The sequence below is a fragment of the Hyla sarda genome, unplaced genomic scaffold (genome assembly GCF_029499605.1).
Source record: "Hyla sarda isolate aHylSar1 unplaced genomic scaffold, aHylSar1.hap1 scaffold_779, whole genome shotgun sequence".
NCBI lineage: Eukaryota > Metazoa > Chordata > Amphibia > Anura > Hylidae > Hyla > Hyla sarda.
In genome coordinates this window covers 88812-107317 of record NW_026610802.1, presented here as the reverse complement: position 1 = coordinate 107317, position 18506 = coordinate 88812, and the positions used below count along the sequence as shown (strand labels likewise).

Here is an 18506-nt window from a genome sequence, read left to right as displayed (position 1 = left end):
AATGCCTATGTATTGCCGAAATTGCTTGAGGTTTGGCCACACCCAGGAGACCTGCGGCGCGGAGCGTGTGATTCGCTGCAATAGGTGTGGCCAAGAAGGTCACATAGCCTCAAGATGTAGCCATACGATAAGGTGTAACCTCTGCGGAGAGGAAAATCATGATTTTAATTCCTGTCCCCATAAAGCAAAAACTACGATGGGTGGGTCAAGGCTGGGCCCACCCAAAGAGGGGACAGGACAAAAGACGTCCTTTTTTAAGATGCCCAAACCCCAGAAGGCAGGTACTGATGGGTCCAGGCCCAAGACCTCTGGTGCTCCATCGGGGGGCCCACCGGTGGTAGTGCTGGGGGGAGGCCATGGGGATTCCACGAAGCCCGGGCGGGTGATCGAGTTTACTGCCCGGGAAATTGAAAGACGTCGATCGACTTCCTACCTGGCTCAAGAGCCCGCCGAAACTTCTGAAGGGGGCTCACCTGTGGCGGGTGGCAGCCGACGGGCCTCGGTGGGGGCAGAGGTGGACCCAAAATTGCAGCATAAGCCAGGTACTGGCTTGGCCCAGGGTCGCCCTGCTCCGGACGAAGAGGCCCCGGTGAAAGCCCGCCGGAAGGGGAGCCAGGTGGCCAGGTCTGAGCCCGGTCCTGTTACTCCGCCTATACAGGACAGGGCCAAGAAGACAAGTGGCGCCAAACCAGGGTTTGCTGCCCCGCCAGCAGTGGACCCGGTGGGTAAAACTGGCCATCGTCGATCGATGGGGAAGTTGGAGCAACAGTCCTCAGCAACGCTTGCTGGGGAACAAGCGATGAAAACTTCCCAAGGTAGCGGCAAAGGTTCCGGAAAAGAGGCCTCACAGGCCCCTGTGCAGCAGTTCCAGTCGTCAAAAGATGAAAGAAGACGCAGATCCATCAGCCGGGGGCCAGAGATTACATCGAGTGAGAGCAACACAGAGGATATGGACAGCAGTATGACATTTAAAAGACAAAGAGAAGAAGAAGAGGAAGACATTCAAAGGAAAGCGGCGTGCCGTAGTTCGGACGAGAGCGAGCTCAGGGTCGGGGCATCATCGATCTCAAGCTCCGACCCTCAGAACATTAAGGAGCTGATGACCCCGCAGGCGGGGGATGACGGTACGCAGCTTATTATTGACTTTGATTCTCCAAGCACGGACTCTCCATAAACTATGCCTATCCCTGTAAAAATTGCCTCACTCAATGTGAGGTCCTTAAAGAGCCCTGATCGCAGGGCTGCTTTATTTTCTTATCTAGAGACATGTGACTTTGACCTTTGCCTGCTACAAGAATGTGGAATCCCTAGTAAAATGGACTATAAAGACTTAAAAGAAGACTGGAAGCTGGGCCCATCCATATGGTCCGGTGCAAATGACTGTCGTTCTGTGGGTGTTGGGCTGCTCTGCCGAGGCCAGTCCTTTTCTATTCATACAGTAACTGAGATTGTGCCTGGCAGAGCTCTTTTAATTCATCTATATTTTAATGGACTTTTAATTCGTGTTTTAAATGTGTATGCCCCTCCTGATAAACAGGAGCGGGCAGAACTATTTGAAATTTTACCACTGTTTTGTGTTGGGTCTTCCCCCCTGCTGGTGGGAGGTGATTTTAACTGCATACGTGATGGGGAACACCGGCAGGGTGGGGATATTAATCGTAAAGACCGCACTTCTTACCTGCTTAAAAATTTTATTGATGATTTTAACTTGAAAGATTGCTGGAAGGATCTCTTGCCGGAGGACCCGGGCGCCACATGGTCCAATGGAAGAGTGAGCTCCAGAATCGATTTTATTTTTTCCTCTAGAGCTTTTAAACCCCTGAAATGCACGCTCGAGCAGAATATCTTCTCTGATCATAAGCTCCTCTTGGTGGTCCTGGAGCTAGAGGGGGAGCAAAAAGCAAAAAGGGGCCTCTGGAGATTAAACACCACACTCCTAGAGGACCCTGAGATAAAAGAGGAGTTTGTGCGGACCTACCAATGCTGGCAATCACAAAGAAAACCCCACGAGCCTATGCTGCACTGGTGGGAGGGCACCAAATCTAAAATCAGGTTTTTTTTTATCAAAGCAGGTAAGAAGAAGGCAAAAATGGAAAAACAGTGGTTTTATGTTCTTAACATGCGTTTAAATGTACTTTTTAAATTGAAAGAAGCTGGTATGGATGTAGAAAATGATATTTTAAACCTTAAAACTGAAATAAAACATGCCATAGAAAAGAAAGGGAAACAAATCATTTTTAACTCACATGTGCAGCACCTGGAGGAGGGCGAGAAATGTTCCCGTTTCTTTTTTAAAAAAGTGATGAATAGGAGGGATATCATCCAAAACCTTGAGGGTGAATCCACTCCAAAAGGCATGTTAGATGCAGTTTTTAACTTCTACCAGCTTCTTTTTAATAAGAAAGATCTTAATCCATCCTTTTTAGAACATGTTCTTAATTCCCTTGATTTTAAGCTAGATGTTTTAGACCAGGAGGTTTTATCCCGTGATCTTAACTTAGATGAACTTTTATTTGTTTTTAAAAGTTTTTCTAGTGGGAAGGCCCCTGGGGAAGATGGTTTACCCATCGAATTTTATTTAGCTTTTTGGGATATTTTAAAGGATGATATGGTTTTATTGTATAAAGAAACTTTTATTGTTAATGAACTTCCCCCTTCCTGGAGGAGGGGGATTGTATCATTACTTTTTAAAAAGGGTGAAAAGGATATGCTAAAAAATTGGCGCCCCATCACACTTTTAAATGTCGATTATAAAGTTTTAGCCAAGTTATTAGCTGTCCGTTTTAAACCTTTTATTCATAAATTAATTCACCCAAATCAGGTTTGTGGGGTACCTGGAAGGTCTATAGCTGAATCCCTAAATATTTTAAGAGATGTTTTATGGTATTTTAAGGATAGAAATCAAACTGTAGCAATTTTATCCTTAGACTTTGAAAAAGCCTTTGATAGGGTCTCCCATGAATACCTGTTTTTAGTTCTTAAAAAGATGGCAGTGCCTGAAACGATTTTAAGCCGAATCATGCTTTTATACCGATCCTGTTTTAGTCAAGTCTCTGTTAATGGCTTTTTAACCAGCGGTGTTCCTCTTTTATCAGGTGTCAAACAGGGCTGCCCCCTGTCCCCACTCCTTTTTATTTGCGCAATCGAACCACTGATGGCCCTCCTCAGAAAAGACCGGGTAGTAAGAGGCGTACCGATACCTGGTGGAGGAGGGACCCATCTAAAGGTGTTGGGGTACATGGATGATGTCACCATACTGTGCCCGGACTCTCCATCCATGAGGGGGGCATTGAGGAACACCAGCTATTTCTGCGAGGTCTCTGGTTTTAAGCTAAACACAGATAAATGTGACTGTTTTTATATTGGCTCCTGGGATTCATCCATCACCCCAGGAGTCACAATGCAACAGGATCAAATTAAAGTTTTAGGTATTGTTTTTAACCAGGTCAATGATGGGAGCCCTAACTGGGATTCAGCTATAGCTAAGATGGAGAAGAAGATTTTAATGTGGAATCTTAGAAACCTTACCATGGAGGGGAAGATTTTAATAATAAAGATGGTTTTACTCCCTATTATGCTATACATTGCCATGGTATTTCCTCCATCTATTTTATACATTAAAAAAGTAACTAGAATTGTTTTTACTTTTTTATGGGGTTCAAAAATGGAGAAATTAAAGCGTGATTTTATGTACAAAAGTAAAGATAATGGCGGGAAAGATGTTCCTAACCTTTTTACTTTCTTTTACATAAAGTATTTCTGTTTCTGTTTTAAAATTATTAAATCCGATGGCATTTTTAGCTGCTTTTTAAGGTACGCTGCGGGCATGGTTTTTAAAAGATGGTTGCGCATCCCTCTGAACGCTCCGGTGCTTCTGTGTCCCCCAAAACATTATGTGGTGTTGGAAAAGACAGTCAGGCTCCTAGGTCTCCAAGATTTGGAGCCTGACATACTGGGGGACCAGAGAAAGGTATCAAAGGTCCTCAGGCGGAGTGAGGTTACCCTGGCAGTGTCCAATTTCACACAGGCAAGATCCAAAAAGGTATGGCGGAACGTGTACGGGAAGTTTCTGGCGAATGTACACAGGGATCTTGCCTGGGCAATCGTCCACCAGTGCCTCCCTACTCGTGAGTTCCAGCACAGGCGAGGACTGGTGGCGAGAGCCAAGTGCCCGAGAGATGGCTGCGGAGTGGACGAAACGGTGCTGCACATATTTTGGAACTGCCCTTTTGCACGGGAGCTTTGGAGGAAGGTAGGCCCACTTTTGAAGTGGGCCTGCGGCCTAAAAGATTTTAATCACGAATGTGTCTTTTACGGTCTTTTTAACTGCCCCAATTTTAAACAGCAGATGATCTGCTGGATGATTATTAATTGTTTTAAAAATGCCATCTGGAAAGTTAGGAACATCTTACTTTTTAAACATGATTTTATTGATGTTAAAAACTGTATAAAGCTGGCCCTGAGTGAGATGTACATCTATTACCTAAGAGACAAGAAACAGTTGGGGGCCAGCGAGGCAGCATCCATGTGGTGTCTGCCTCTATGGAACGAAATAACAATATAATCAGTTTTTATGACATTTGTATAATGTTTTATCCTGCCATTTTTATTTTTTCTCCTTTTATAACTGGTTTTATTATTTGTATTTTAAAACTTTTGTGAACCTTTTATTATTTTGCATTTTAAATTCTGTATGGTTTCTTATTTATTCAATAAAATTTTGTTGAAACCTTATCTGTTCTTATCAGTTTAATATCTGATACGTCCCCTATCTGGGGACCATATATTAAATGGATTTTTGAGAACGGGGGCCGATTTCGAAGCTTGCTTCCGTCGCCCTATGCATTGACCCGATATGGCAGTATCTTCGGGTACAGTGCACCACCCCCTTACAGGGTTAAAAAGAAAGATTCCTACTTTCATTGCTACCTGCTTGCTGGCTAGCCAGCTAGCCAGCCCTGTGGGCCTTGCTGCTGCTGCTGCTGCTGCAGCCAAAAAACAAAAGGTGGTGCTGCTGCTGCTTCTGCTGCTTCTGCTTCTGCTTGTGTCTGGCCGCTGTTGGAGCGTCCAGGCACAGGACTTCTGCTGCTGCTGACTAAATGGCCTCCTTAATTGGATCATTTGAGTAGCCAGCACACCTGTGCAGGTAGGGCATGACATGATAGGCAGCTGCCTTGATAGCGGGTGGGTGCTGAATGTTCCTAATTGACAAAATAAGATTAATGCTTATGAAGAAATATAAAATCTCATCCCTTCCCCAATATCGCGCCACACCCCTACCCCTTAATTCACTGGTTGAACTTGATGGACATATGTCTTTTTTCGACCGTACTAACTATGTAACTATGTAACATAACATGGGGGGGGGGGGGGGTCTCCTGGCTGTTCACACAGGTGTGTCATTGCTGTACATTGACCATGCATTGCTTCTGTGGTATTGCAAAGGCAAAGACAAATGCTTCCAGCCATCCATTGCACTAATGGATTGGTCATCAGCTGGCTGTCTATGTCCCGCATCAATATAGACCAAAGTACAGAGGGTTAGGCTATGCTATTGTGCACCTACCTGATGCATCAGAAGGTGCGAGGCCCTTGCTAAATTCTGTGCACAGACTTTGAGATCTATGCTTTAGACTGTATCTAAACCTGCTCCAACATGGACTGACATTCTGGCCTACTTTCAGCCGATGCGACTTGTCTGTCGCTGAACAGTCGCTTTTTATGTATTCAGAACCTATGTATAATGATGTAAAAATGCTCTAGAAGCTAAAGTCGCAGAAATGTCACACATATTTGGCCTGCAACTTTCTGTGCGACAAATTCAGACAGGAAAAATCAGTATAAATCCTTAGAAAATTATCCCCCAGTGTCTCCATCTGCTGGCGGTATTGAATAAGCATTGCTGCACTGATGGGGTATGCATTAGACGAAAAAAAAGAAGAAAAAGAAGAATAATACGCCCAGAAAAGAGGCGAAAAGGAGAAAAACGTAAAAAAACGTGAAAAAAAAGTAAGAGGAAGAGAAGGGAAAAAAAGGTGGAAATGGGTTTAAAAGTGATTTCGGCGGAGAAATATATATATATATATATATATATATATATATATATATATATATATATACGCGCACACACACACATATATATAAACGTATTCTCCGTTGAGATATTGCAGCCGCTGCTGTGTCCAGGCCCAGGAGCCTTAGCACTGTGCTGTGATGTCACTCAATACCACTGACATCACTAGGTGTAAACAACATCTCTCCTTTGCTGTGTATGTGACTATGGAGCTGTTTGGTGATGTCGTCTATTATGGCCTTCATAGAAGCAACAGGAGATTGTTGCATCCATCTAGAACCCTCAGAACTACAGTGCTATGATGTCACTCACTTCCACAGGCCTTGCAGAGTGTAAACAACAACAACCCAGCTTTGTTGTGTATGTAACCATAGGGATTTGTGATGTCACCTAGAACCTTCACAGCAGCGACAGCTTTATGAGGAGCATCAGCACTGCTCTGCCTGAGCAGAACCATCACCGCCATAGGTTGTCAAATAACCCGGATTTAACCCACACAGGTAAGTCCAATGGGGTGCAGGCATGTCCTCTATGCTTACAGCTTCCCGTGGGTGTTGGTTTGATACCGTTTGGGGACAGCCAAGGAGGCATCTGCAGGCAACAAAGGTAGGTGTGTGCTTGTGTGTGTGTTTCCTATGCAGATCCTAAGCCCAGTGTCACATGCAAGTAGGAGGAGTAAGAAGGGTTCCTGGCAAATCCGGGTTATGGATTGCATTTAAAAAGGCCCCGTGGGAGTGCAATGGGCCCCTGTCTTGCTGCTTAGCAATAATGGTATGGGTTTAGGTTCTGCTGTGTGTACTGGTGGTTGACTGCCCCCCAGCCCAGAGTGTGCATGGAAAATTGTCTGGCAGCCTCCCTGACAGCAAGCAGTGATAGTGCCCATGAAGGGGACCTTGTTGGGCCCGCCCCTTTCACGGTTATCGCTTCTCGGCCTTTTGGCTAAGATCAAGTGTAGTATCTGTTCTTATCAGTTTAATATCTGATACGTCCCCTATCTGGGGACCATATATTAAATGGATTTTTGAGAACGGGGGCCGATTTCGAAGCTTGCTTCCGTCGCCCTATGCATTGACCCGATATGGCAGTATCTTCGGGTACAGTGCACCACCCCCTTACAGGGTTAAAAAGAAAGATTCCTACTTTCATTGCTACCTGCTTGCTGGCTAGCCAGCTAGCCAGCCCTGTGGGCCTTGCTGCTGCTGCTGCTGCTGCAGCCAAAAAAACAAAAGGTGGTGCTGCTGCTGCTTCTGCTGCTTCTGCTTCTGCTTGTGTCTGGCCGCTGTTGGAGCGTCCAGGCACAGGACTTCTGCTGCTGCTGACTAAATGGCCTCCTTAATTGGATCATTTGAGTAGCCAGCACACCTGTGCAGGTAGGGCATGACATGATAGGCAGCTGCCTTGATAGCGGGTGGGTGCTGAATGTTCCTAATTGACAAAATAAGATTAATGCTTATGAAGAAATATAAAATCTCATCCCTTCCCCAATATCGCGCCACACCCCTACCCCTTAATTCCCTGGTTGAACTTGATGGACATATGTCTTTTTTCGACCGTACTAACTATGTAACTATGTAACATAACATGGGGGGGGGGGGGGATGGTCTCCTGGCTGTTCACACAGGTGTGTCATTGCTGTACATTGACCATGCATTGCTTCTGTGGTATTGCAAAGGCAAAGACAAATGCTTCCAGCCATCCATTGCACTAATGGATTGGTCATCAGCTGGCTGTCTATGTCCCGCATCAATATAGACCAAAGTACAGAGGGTTAGGCTATGCTATTGTGCACCTACCTGATGCATCAGAAGGTGCGAGGCCCTTGCTAAATTCTGTGCACAGACTTTGAGATCTATGCTTTAGACTGTATCTAAACCTGCTCCAACATGGACTGACATTCTGGCCTACTTTCAGCCGATGCGACTTGTCTGTCGCTGAACAGTCGCTTTTTATGTATTCAGAACCTATGTATAATGATGTAAAAATGCTCTAGAAGCTAAAGTCGCAGAAATGTCACACATATTTGGCCTGCAACTTTCTGTGCGACAAATTCAGACAGGAAAAATCAGTATAAATCCTTAGAAAATTATCCCCCAGTGTCTCCATCTGCTGGCGGTATTGAATAAGCATTGCTGCACTGATGGGGTATGCATTAGACGAAAAAAAAGAAGAAAAAGAAGAATAATACGCCCAGAAAAGAGGCGAAAAGGAGAAAAACGTAAAAAAACATGAAAAAAAAGTAAGAGGAAGAGAAGGGAAAAAAAGGTGGAAATGGGTTTAAAAGTGATTTCGGCGGAGAAATATATATATATATATATATATATATATATATATATATATATATATATACGCGCACACACACACATATATATAAACGTATTCTCCGTTGAGATATTGCAGCCGCTGCTGTGTCCAGGCCCAGGAGCCTTAGCACTGTGCTGTGATGTCACTCAATACCACTGACATCACTAGGTGTAAACAACATCTCTCCTTTGCTGTGTATGTGACTATGGAGCTGTTTGGTGATGTCGTCTATTATGGCCTTCATAGAAGCAACAGGAGATTGTTGCATCCATCTAGAACCCTCAGAACTACAGTGCTATGATGTCACTCACTTCCACAGGCCTTGCAGAGTGTAAACAACAACAACCCAGCTTTGTTGTGTATGTAACCATAGGGATTTGTGATGTCACCTAGAACCTTCACAGCAGCGACAGCTTTATGAGGAGCATCAGCACTGCTCTGCCTGAGCAGAACCATCACCGCCATAGGTTGTCAAATAACCCGGATTTAACCCACACAGGTAAGTCCAATGGGGTGCAGGCATGTCCTCTATGCTTACAGCTTCCCGTGGGTGTTGGTTTGATACCGTTTGGGGACAGCCAAGGAGGCATCTGCAGGCAACAAAGGTAGGTGTGTGCTTGTGTGTGTGTTTCCTATGCAGATCCTAAGCCCAGTGTCACATGCAAGTAGGAGGAGTAAGAAGGGTTCCTGGCAAATCCGGGTTATGGATTGCATTTAAAAAGGCCCCGTGGGAGTGCAATGGGCCCCTGTCTTGCTGCTTAGCAATAATGGTATGGGTTTAGGTTCTGCTGTGTGTACTGGTGGTTGACTGCCCCCCAGCCCAGAGTGTGCATGGAAAATTGTCTGGCAGCCTCCCTGACAGCAAGCAGTGATAGTGCCCATGAAGGGGACCTTGTTGGGCCCGCCCCTTTCACGGTTATCGCTTCTCGGCCTTTTGGCTAAGATCAAGTGTAGTATCTGTTCTTATCAGTTTAATATCTGATACGTCCCCTATCTGGGGACCATATATTAAATGGATTTTTGAGAACGGGGGCCGATTTCGAAGCTTGCTTCCGTCGCCCTATGCATTGACCCGATATGGCAGTATCTTCGGGTACAGTGCACCACCCCCTTACAGGGTTAAAAAGAAAGATTCCTACTTTCATTGCTACCTGCTTGCTGGCTAGCCAGCTAGCCAGCCCTGTGGGCCTTGCTGCTGCTGCTGCTGCTGCAGCCAAAAAACAAAAGGTGGTGCTGCTGCTGCTTCTGCTGCTTCTGCTTCTGCTTGTGTCTGGCCGCTGTTGGAGCGTCCAGGCACAGGACTTCTGCTGCTGCTGACTAAATGGCCTCCTTAATTGGATCATTTGAGTAGCCAGCACACCTGTGCAGGTAGGGCATGACATGATAGGCAGCTGCCTTGATAGCGGGTGGGTGCTGAATGTTCCTAATTGACAAAATAAGATTAATGCTTATGAAGAAATATAAAATCTCATCCCTTCCCCAATATCGCGCCACACCCCTACCCCTTAATTCCCTGGTTGAACTTGATGGACATATGTCTTTTTTCGACCGTACTAACTATGTAACTATGTAACATAACATGGGGGGGGGGGGGGGGGTCTCCTGGCTGTTCACACAGGTGTGTCATTGCTGTACATTGACCATGCATTGCTTCTGTGATATTGCAAAGGCAAAGACAAATGCTTCCAGCCATCCATTGCACTAATGGATTGGTCATCAGCTGGCTGTCTATGTCCCGCATCAATATAGACCAAAGTACAGAGGGTTAGGCTATGCTATTGTGCACCTACCTGATGCATCAGAAGGTGCGAGGCCCTTGCTAAATTCTGTGCACAGACTTTGAGATCTATGCTTTAGACTGTATCTAAACCTGCTCCAACATGGACTGACATTCTGGCCTACTTTCAGCCGATGCGACTTGTCTGTCGCTGAACAGTCGCTTTTTATGTATTCAGAACCTATGTATAATGATGTAAAAATGCTCTAGAAGCTAAAGTCGCAGAAATGTCACACATATTTGGCCTGCAACTTTCTGTGCGACAAATTCAGACAGGAAAAATCAGTATAAATCCTTAGAAAATTATCCCCCAGTGTCTCCATCTGCTGGCGGTATTGAATAAGCATTGCTGCACTGATGGGGTATGCATTAGACGAAAAAAAAGAAGAAAAAGAAGAATAATACGCCCAGAAAAGAGGCGAAAAGGAGAAAAACGTAAAAAAACGTGAAAAAAAAGTAAGAGGAAGAGAAGGGAAAAAAAGGTGGAAATGGGTTTAACCCCTTAAGGACACATGACGTACTGGAACGTCATGTGTCCACTCCCGATCTATAACGCGGGGCCACGGCGTGGCCCCGCGTCATAGCGGGTCGGGCCCGGCCTCTAACAACGGCCGGGACCCGTGGCTAATAGCGCGCGGCATTGATCGCTGTGCCGCGCGCTATTAACCCTTTAGACGCGGCGTTCAAAGTTGAACGCCGCGTCTAAAGTGAAACCGAAAGCATGCCGGCTAGCTCAGTGGGCTGTTCGGGATAGCCGCGGTGAAATCGCGGCATCCCGAACAGCTGACAGGACAGCGGGAGGGCCCCTACCTGCCTCCTCGCTGTCCGATCGCCGAATGACTGCTCAGTGCCTGAGATCCAGGCATGAGCAGTCATGCGGCAGAATCATCGATCACTGGTTTCTTATGAGAAACCAGTGATCAATGTAAAAGATCAGTGTGTGCAGTGTTATAGGTCCCTATGGGACCTATAACACTGCAAAAAAAAAGTGGAAAAAAAAAGTGAATAAACATCATTTAACCCCTCCCCTATTAAAAGTTTGAATCACCCCCCTTTTCCCATAAAAGAAAAAACACAGTGTAAATAAAAATAAAAATAAACATAAATGGTATCGCCGCGTGCGGAAATGTCCGAATTATAAAAATATATCGTTAATTAAACCGCACGGTCAATGGCGTGCGCGCAAAAAAATTCCAAAGTCCAAAATAGTGCATTTTTGGTCACTTTTTATATCATGAAAAAATGAATAAAAAGCGATCAATAAGTCCTATCAATGCAAAAATGGTACCGTTAAAAACTTCAGATCACGGCGCAAAAAATGAGCCCTCATACCGCCCCATACACGGAAAAATAAAAAAGTTATAGGGGTCAGAAGATGACAATTTTAAACGTATTAATTTTCCTGCATGTAGTTATGATTTTTTCCAGAAGTCCGACAAAATCAAACCTATATAAGTAGGGTATCATTTTAATCGTATGGACCTACAGAATACATATCAGGTGTCATTTTTACCGAAAAATGTACTACGTAGAAACGGAAGCCCCCAAAAGTTACAAAACAGCGTTTTTTTTTAAATTTTGTCGCACAATGATTTTTTTTCCCGCTTCACCATAGATTTTTGGGCAAAATGACTGACGTCATTACAAAGTAGAATTGGTGGCGCAAAAAATAAGCCATCATATGGATTTTTAGGTGTAAATTTGAAAGAGTTATGATTTTTTAAAGGCAAGGAGCAAAAAACGAAAATGCAAAAACGGCGGAAAAACCTCCGGTCCTTAAGGGGTTAAAAGTGATTTCGGCGGAGAAATATATATATATATATATATATATATATATATATATATATATACGCGCACACACACACATATATATAAACGTATTCTCCGTTGAGATATTGCAGCCGCTGCTGTGTCCAGGCCCAGGAGCCTTAGCACTGTGCTGTGATGTCACTCAATACCACTGACATCACTAGGTGTAAACAACATCTCTCCTTTGCTGTGTATGTGACTATGGAGCTGTTTGGTGATGTCGTCTATTATGGCCTTCATAGAAGCAACAGGAGATTGTTGCATCCATCTAGAACCCTCAGAACTACAGTGCTATGATGTCACTCACTTCCACAGGCCTTGCAGAGTGTAAACAACAACAACCCAGCTTTGTTGTGTATGTAACCATAGGGATTTGTGATGTCACCTAGAACCTTCACAGCAGCGACAGCTTTATGAGGAGCATCAGCACTGCTCTGCCTGAGCAGAACCATCACCGCCATAGGTTGTCAAATAACCCGGATTTAACCCACACAGGTAAGTCCAATGGGGTGCAGGCATGTCCTCTATGCTTACAGCTTCCCGTGGGTGTTGGTTTGATACCGTTTGGGGACAGCCAAGGAGGCATCTGCAGGCAACAAAGGTAGGTGTGTGCTTGTGTGTGTGTTTCCTATGCAGATCCTAAGCCCAGTGTCACATGCAAGTAGGAGGAGTAAGAAGGGTTCCTGGCAAATCCGGGTTATGGATTGCATTTAAAAAGGCCCCGTGGGAGTGCAATGGGCCCCTGTCTTGCTGCTTAACAATAATGGTATGGGTTTAGGTTCTGCTGTGTGTACTGGTGGTTGACTGCCCCCCAGCCCAGAGTGTGCATGGAAAATTGTCTGGCAGCCTCCCTGACAGCAAGCAGTGATAGTGCCCATGAAGGGGACCTTGTTGGGCCCGCCCCTTTCACGGTTATCGCTTCTCGGCCTTTTGGCTAAGATCAAGTGTAGTATCTGTTCTTATCAGTTTAATATCTGATACGTCCCCTATCTGGGGACCATATATTAAATGGATTTTTGAGAACGGGGGCCGATTTCGAAGCTTGCTTCCGTCGCCCTATGCATTGACCCGATATGGCAGTATCTTCGGGTACAGTGCACCACCCCCTTACAGGGTTAAAAAGAAAGATTCCTACTTTCATTGCTACCTGCTTGCTGGCTAGCCAGCTAGCCAGCCCTGTGGGCCTTGCTGCTGCTGCTGCTGCTGCAGCCAAAAAACAAAAGGTGGTGCTGCTGCTGCTTCTGCTGCTTCTGCTTGTGTCTGGCCGCTGTTGGAGCGTCCAGGCACAGGACTTCTGCTGCTGCTGACTAAATGGCCTCCTTAATTGGATCATTTGAGTAGCCAGCACACCTGTGCAGGTAGGGCATGACATGATAGGCAGCTGCCTTGATAGCGGGTGGGTGCTGAATGTTCCTAATTGACAAAATAAGATTAATGCTTATGAAGAAATATAAAATCTCATCCCTTCCCCAATATCGCGCCACACCCCTACCCCTTAATTCCCTGGTTGAACTTGATGGACATATGTCTTTTTTCGACCGTACTAACTATGTAACTATGTAACATAACATGGGGGGGGGGGGGGGGTCTCCTGGCTGTTCACACAGGTGTGTCATTGCTGTACATTGACCATGCATTGCTTCTGTGGTATTGCAAAGGCAAAGACAAATGCTTCCAGCCATCCATTGCACTAATGGATTGGTCATCAGCTGGCTGTCTATGTCCCGCATCAATATAGACCAAAGTACAGAGGGTTAGGCTATGCTATTGTGCACCTACCTGATGCATCAGAAGGTGCGAGGCCCTTGCTAAATTCTGTGCACAGACTTTGAGATCTATGCTTTAGACTGTATCTAAACCTGCTCCAACATGGACTGACATTCTGGCCTACTTTCAGCCGATGCGACTTGTCTGTCGCTGAACAGTCGCTTTTTATGTATTCAGAACCTATGTATAATGATGTAAAAATGCTCTAGAAGCTAAAGTCGCAGAAATGTCACACATATTTGTCCTGCAACTTTCTGTGCGACAAATTCAGACAGGAAAAATCAGTATAAATCCTTAGAAAATTATCCCCCAGTGTCTCCATCTGCTGGCGGTATTGAATAAGCATTGCTGCACTGATGGGGTATGCATTAGACGAAAAAAAAGAAGAAAAAGAAGAATAATACGCCCAGAAAAGAGGCGAAAAGGAGAAAAACGTAAAAAAACGTGAAACAAAAGTAAGAGGAAGAGAAGGGAAAAAAAGGTGGAAATGGGTTTAAAAGTGATTTCGGCGGAGAAATATATATATATATATATATATATATATATATATATATATATACGCGCACACACACACATATATATAAACGTATTCTCCGTTGAGATATTGCAGCCGCTGCTGTGTCCAGGCCCAGGAGCCTTAGCACTGTGCTGTGATGTCACTCAATACCACTGACATCACTAGGTGTAAACAACATCTCTCCTTTGCTGTGTATGTGACTATGGAGCTGTTTGGTGATGTCGTCTATTATGGCCTTCATAGAAGCAACAGGAGATTGTTGCATCCATCTAGAACCCTCAGAACTACAGTGCTATGATGTCACTCACTTCCACAGGCCTTGCAGAGTGTAAACAACAACAACCCAGCTTTGTTGTGTATGTAACCATAGGGATTTGTGATGTCACCTAGAACCTTCACAGCAGCGACAGCTTTATGAGGAGCATCAGCACTGCTCTGCCTGAGCAGAACCATCACCGCCATAGGTTGTCAAATAACCCGGATTTAACCCACACAGGTAAGTCCAATGGGGTGCAGGCATGTCCTCTATGCTTACAGCTTCCCGTGGGTGTTGGTTTGATACCGTTTGGGGACAGCCAAGGAGGCATCTGCAGGCAACAAAGGTAGGTGTGTGCTTGTGTGTGTGTTTCCTATGCAGATCCTAAGCCCAGTGTCACATGCAAGTAGGAGGAGTAAGAAGGGTTCCTGGCAAATCCGGGTTATGGATTGCATTTAAAAAGGCCCCGTGGGAGTGCAATGGGCCCCTGTCTTGCTGCTTAGCAATAATGGTATGGGTTTAGGTTCTGCTGTGTGTACTGGTGGTTGACTGCCCCCCAGCCCAGAGTGTGCATGGAAAATTGTCTGGCAGCCTCCCTGACAGCAAGCAGTGATAGTGCCCATGAAGGGGACCTTGTTGGGCCCGCCCCTTTCACGGTTATCGCTTCTCGGCCTTTTGGCTAAGATCAAGTGTAGTATCTGTTCTTATCAGTTTAATATCTGATACGTCCCCTATCTGGGGACCATATATTAAATGGATTTTTGAGAACGGGGGCCGATTTCGAAGCTTGCTTCCGTCGCCCTATGCATTGACCCGATATGGCAGTATCTTCGGGTACAGTGCACCACCCCCTTACAGGGTTAAAAAGAAAGATTCCTACTTTCATTGCTACCTGCTTGCTGGCTAGCCAGCTAGCCAGCCCTGTGGGCCTTGCTGCTGCTGCTGCTGCTGCTGCAGCCAAAAAACAAAAGGTGGTGCTGCTGCTGCTTCTGCTTCTGCTTGTGTCTGGCCGCTGTTGGAGCGTCCAGGCACAGGACTTCTGCTGCTGCTGACTAAATGGCCTCCTTAATTGGATCATTTGAGTAGCCAGCACACCTGTGCAGGTAGGGCATGACATGATAGGCAGCTGCCTTGATAGCGGGTGGGTGCTGAATGTTCCTAATTGACAAAATAAGATTAATGCTTATGAAGAAATATAAAATCTCATCCCTTCCCCAATATCGCGCCACACCCCTACCCCTTAATTCCCTGGTTGAACTTGATGGACATATGTCTTTTTTCGACCGTACTAACTATGTAACTATGTAACATAACATGGGGGGGGGGGGGGGGGTCTCCTGGCTGTTCACACAGGTGTGTCATTGCTGTACATTGACCATGCATTGCTTCTGTGGTATTGCAAAGGCAAAGACAAATGCTTCCAGCCATCCATTGCACTAATGGATTGGTCATCAGCTGGCTGTCTATGTCCCGCATCAATATAGACCAAAGTACAGAGGGTTAGGCTATGCTATTGTGCACCTACCTGATGCATCAGAAGGTGCGAGGCCCTTGCTAAATTCTGTGCACAGACTTTGAGATCTATGCTTTAGACTGTATCTAAACCTGCTCCAACATGGACTGACATTCTGGCCTACTTTCAGCCGATGCGACTTGTCTGTCGCTGAACAGTCGCTTTTTATGTATTCAGCACCTATGTATAATGTTGTAAAAATGCTCTAGAAGCTAAAGTCGCAGAAATGTCACACATATTTGGCCTGCAACTTTCTGTGCGACAAATTCAGACAGGAAAAATCAGTATAAATCCTTAGAAAATTATCCCCCAGTGTCTCCATCTGCTGGCGGTATTGAATAAGCATTGCTGCACTGATGGGGTATGCATTAGACGAAAAAAAAGAAGAAAAAGAAGAATAATACGCCCAGAAAAGAGGCGAAAAGGAGAAAAACGTAAAAAAACTTGAAAAAAAAGTAAGAGGAAGAGAAGGGAAAAAAAGGTGGAAATGGGTTTAAAAGTGATTTCGGCGGAGAAATATATATATATATATATATATATATATATATATATATATATATATATGCGCACACACACACATAGATATAAACGTATTCTCCGTTGAGATATTGCAGCCGCTGCTGTGTCCAGGCCCAGGAGCCTTAGCACTGTGCTGTGATGTCACTCAATACCACTGACATCACTAGGTGTAAACAACATCTCTCCTTTGCTGTGTATGTGACTATGGAGCTGTTTGGTGATGTCGTCTATTACGGCCTTCATAGAAGCAACAGGAGATTGTTGCATCCATCTTGAACCCTCAGAACTACAGTGCTATGATGTCACTCACTTCCACAGGCCTTGCAGAGTGTAAACAACAACAACCCAGCTTTGTTGTGTATGTAACCATAGGGATTTGTGATGTCACCTAGAACCTTCACAGCAGCGACAGCTTTATGAGGAGCATCAGCACTGCTCTGCCTGAGCAGAACCATCACCGCCATAGGTTGTCAAATAACCCGGATTTAACCCACACAGGTAAGTCCAATGGGGTGCAGGCATGTCCTCTATGCTTACAGCTTCCCGTGGGTGTTGGTTTGATACCGTTTGGGGACAGCCAAGGAGGCATCTGCAGGCAACAAAGGTAGGTGTGTGCTTGTGTGTGTGTTTCCTATGCAGATCCTAAGCCCAGTGTCACATGCAAGTAGGAGGAGTAAGAAGGGTTCCTGGCAAATCCGGGTTATGGATTGCATTTAAAAAGGCCCCGTGGGAGTGCAATGGGCCCCTGTCTTGCTGCTTAGCAATAATGGTATGGGTTTAGGTTCTGCTGTGTGTACTGGTGGTTGACTGCCCCCCAGCCCAGAGTGTGCATGGAAAATTGTCTGGCAGCCTCCCTGACAGCAAACAGTGATAGTGCCCATGAAGGGGACCTTGTTGGGCCCGCCCCTTTCACGGTTATCGCTTCTCGGCCTTTTGGCTAAGATCAAGTGTAGTATCTGTTCTTATCAGTTTAATATCTGATACGTCCCCTATCTGGGGACCATATATTAAATGGATTTTTGAGAACGGGGGCCGATTTCGAAGCTTGCTTCCGTCGCCCTATGCATTGACCCGATATGGCAGTATCTTCGGGTACAGTGCACCACCCCCTTACAGGGTTAAAAAGAAAGATTCCTACTTTCATTGCTACCTGCTTGCTGGCTAGCCAGCTAGCCAGCCCTGTGGGCCTTGCTGCTGCTGCAGCCAAAAAACAAAAGGTGGTGCTGCTGCTGCTTCTGCTGCTTCTGCTTCTGCTTGTGTCTGGCCCCTGTTGGAGCATCCAGGCACAGGACTTCTGCTGCTGCTGACTAAATGGCCTCCTTAATTGGATCATTTGAGTAGCCAGCACACCTGTGCAGGTAGGGCATGACATGATAGGCAGCTGCCTTGATAGCGGGTGGGTGCTGAATGTTCCTAATTGACAAAATAAGATTAATGCTTATGAAGAAATATAAAATCTCATCCCTTCCCCAATATCGCGCCACACCCCTACCCCTTAATTCCCTGGTTGAACTTGATGGACATATGTCTTTTTTCGACCGTACTAACTATGTAACTATGTAACATAACATGGGGGGGGGGGGTCTCCTGGCTGTTCACACAGGTGTGTCATTGCTGTACATTGACCATGCATTGCTTCTGTGGTATTGCAAAGGCAAAGACAAATGCTTCCAGCCATCCATTGCACTAATGGATTGGTCATCAGCTGGCTGTCTATGTCCCGCATCAATATAGACCAAAGTACAGAGGGTTAGGCTATGCTATTGTGCACCTACCTGATGCATCAGAAGGTGCGAGGCCCTTGCTAAATTCTGTGCACAGACTTTGAGATCTATGCTTTAGACTGTATCTAAACCTGCTCCAACATGGACTGACATTCTGGCCTACTTTCAGCCGATGCGACTTGTCTGTCGCTGAACAGTCGCTTTTTATGTATTCAGCACCTATGTATAATGTTGTAAAAATGCTCTAGAA

General features: G+C 45.4%; 6 non-coding genes across 6 annotated transcripts; all 6 read left to right on the top strand.

Annotated features, from left to right (window-relative positions):
* Nucleotides 1-4701: 4701 nt before the first annotated feature.
* On the top strand, nucleotides 4702-4887 carry LOC130346284 (U2 spliceosomal RNA). Its single transcript, XR_008884617.1, has one exon. It is a non-coding gene; the product is annotated as a U2 spliceosomal RNA (small nuclear RNA).
* Nucleotides 4888-6992: 2105 nt separating this feature from the next.
* On the top strand, nucleotides 6993-7183 carry LOC130346261 (U2 spliceosomal RNA). The gene has a single exon (XR_008884597.1). It is a non-coding gene; the product is annotated as a U2 spliceosomal RNA (small nuclear RNA).
* Nucleotides 7184-9292: 2109 nt separating this feature from the next.
* Nucleotides 9293-9483, top strand: LOC130346260 (U2 spliceosomal RNA). The gene has a single exon (XR_008884596.1). It is a non-coding gene; the product is annotated as a U2 spliceosomal RNA (small nuclear RNA).
* Nucleotides 9484-12874: 3391 nt separating this feature from the next.
* LOC130346259 (U2 spliceosomal RNA) lies at nucleotides 12875-13065 on the top strand. The gene has a single exon (XR_008884595.1). It is a non-coding gene; the product is annotated as a U2 spliceosomal RNA (small nuclear RNA).
* A 2094-nt stretch (nucleotides 13066-15159) lies between these two features.
* Nucleotides 15160-15350, top strand: LOC130346258 (U2 spliceosomal RNA). The gene has a single exon (XR_008884594.1). It is a non-coding gene; the product is annotated as a U2 spliceosomal RNA (small nuclear RNA).
* A 2099-nt stretch (nucleotides 15351-17449) lies between these two features.
* Nucleotides 17450-17640, top strand: LOC130346256 (U2 spliceosomal RNA). The gene has a single exon (XR_008884592.1). It is a non-coding gene; the product is annotated as a U2 spliceosomal RNA (small nuclear RNA).
* The last annotated feature ends 866 nt before the right edge of the window (nucleotides 17641-18506 follow it).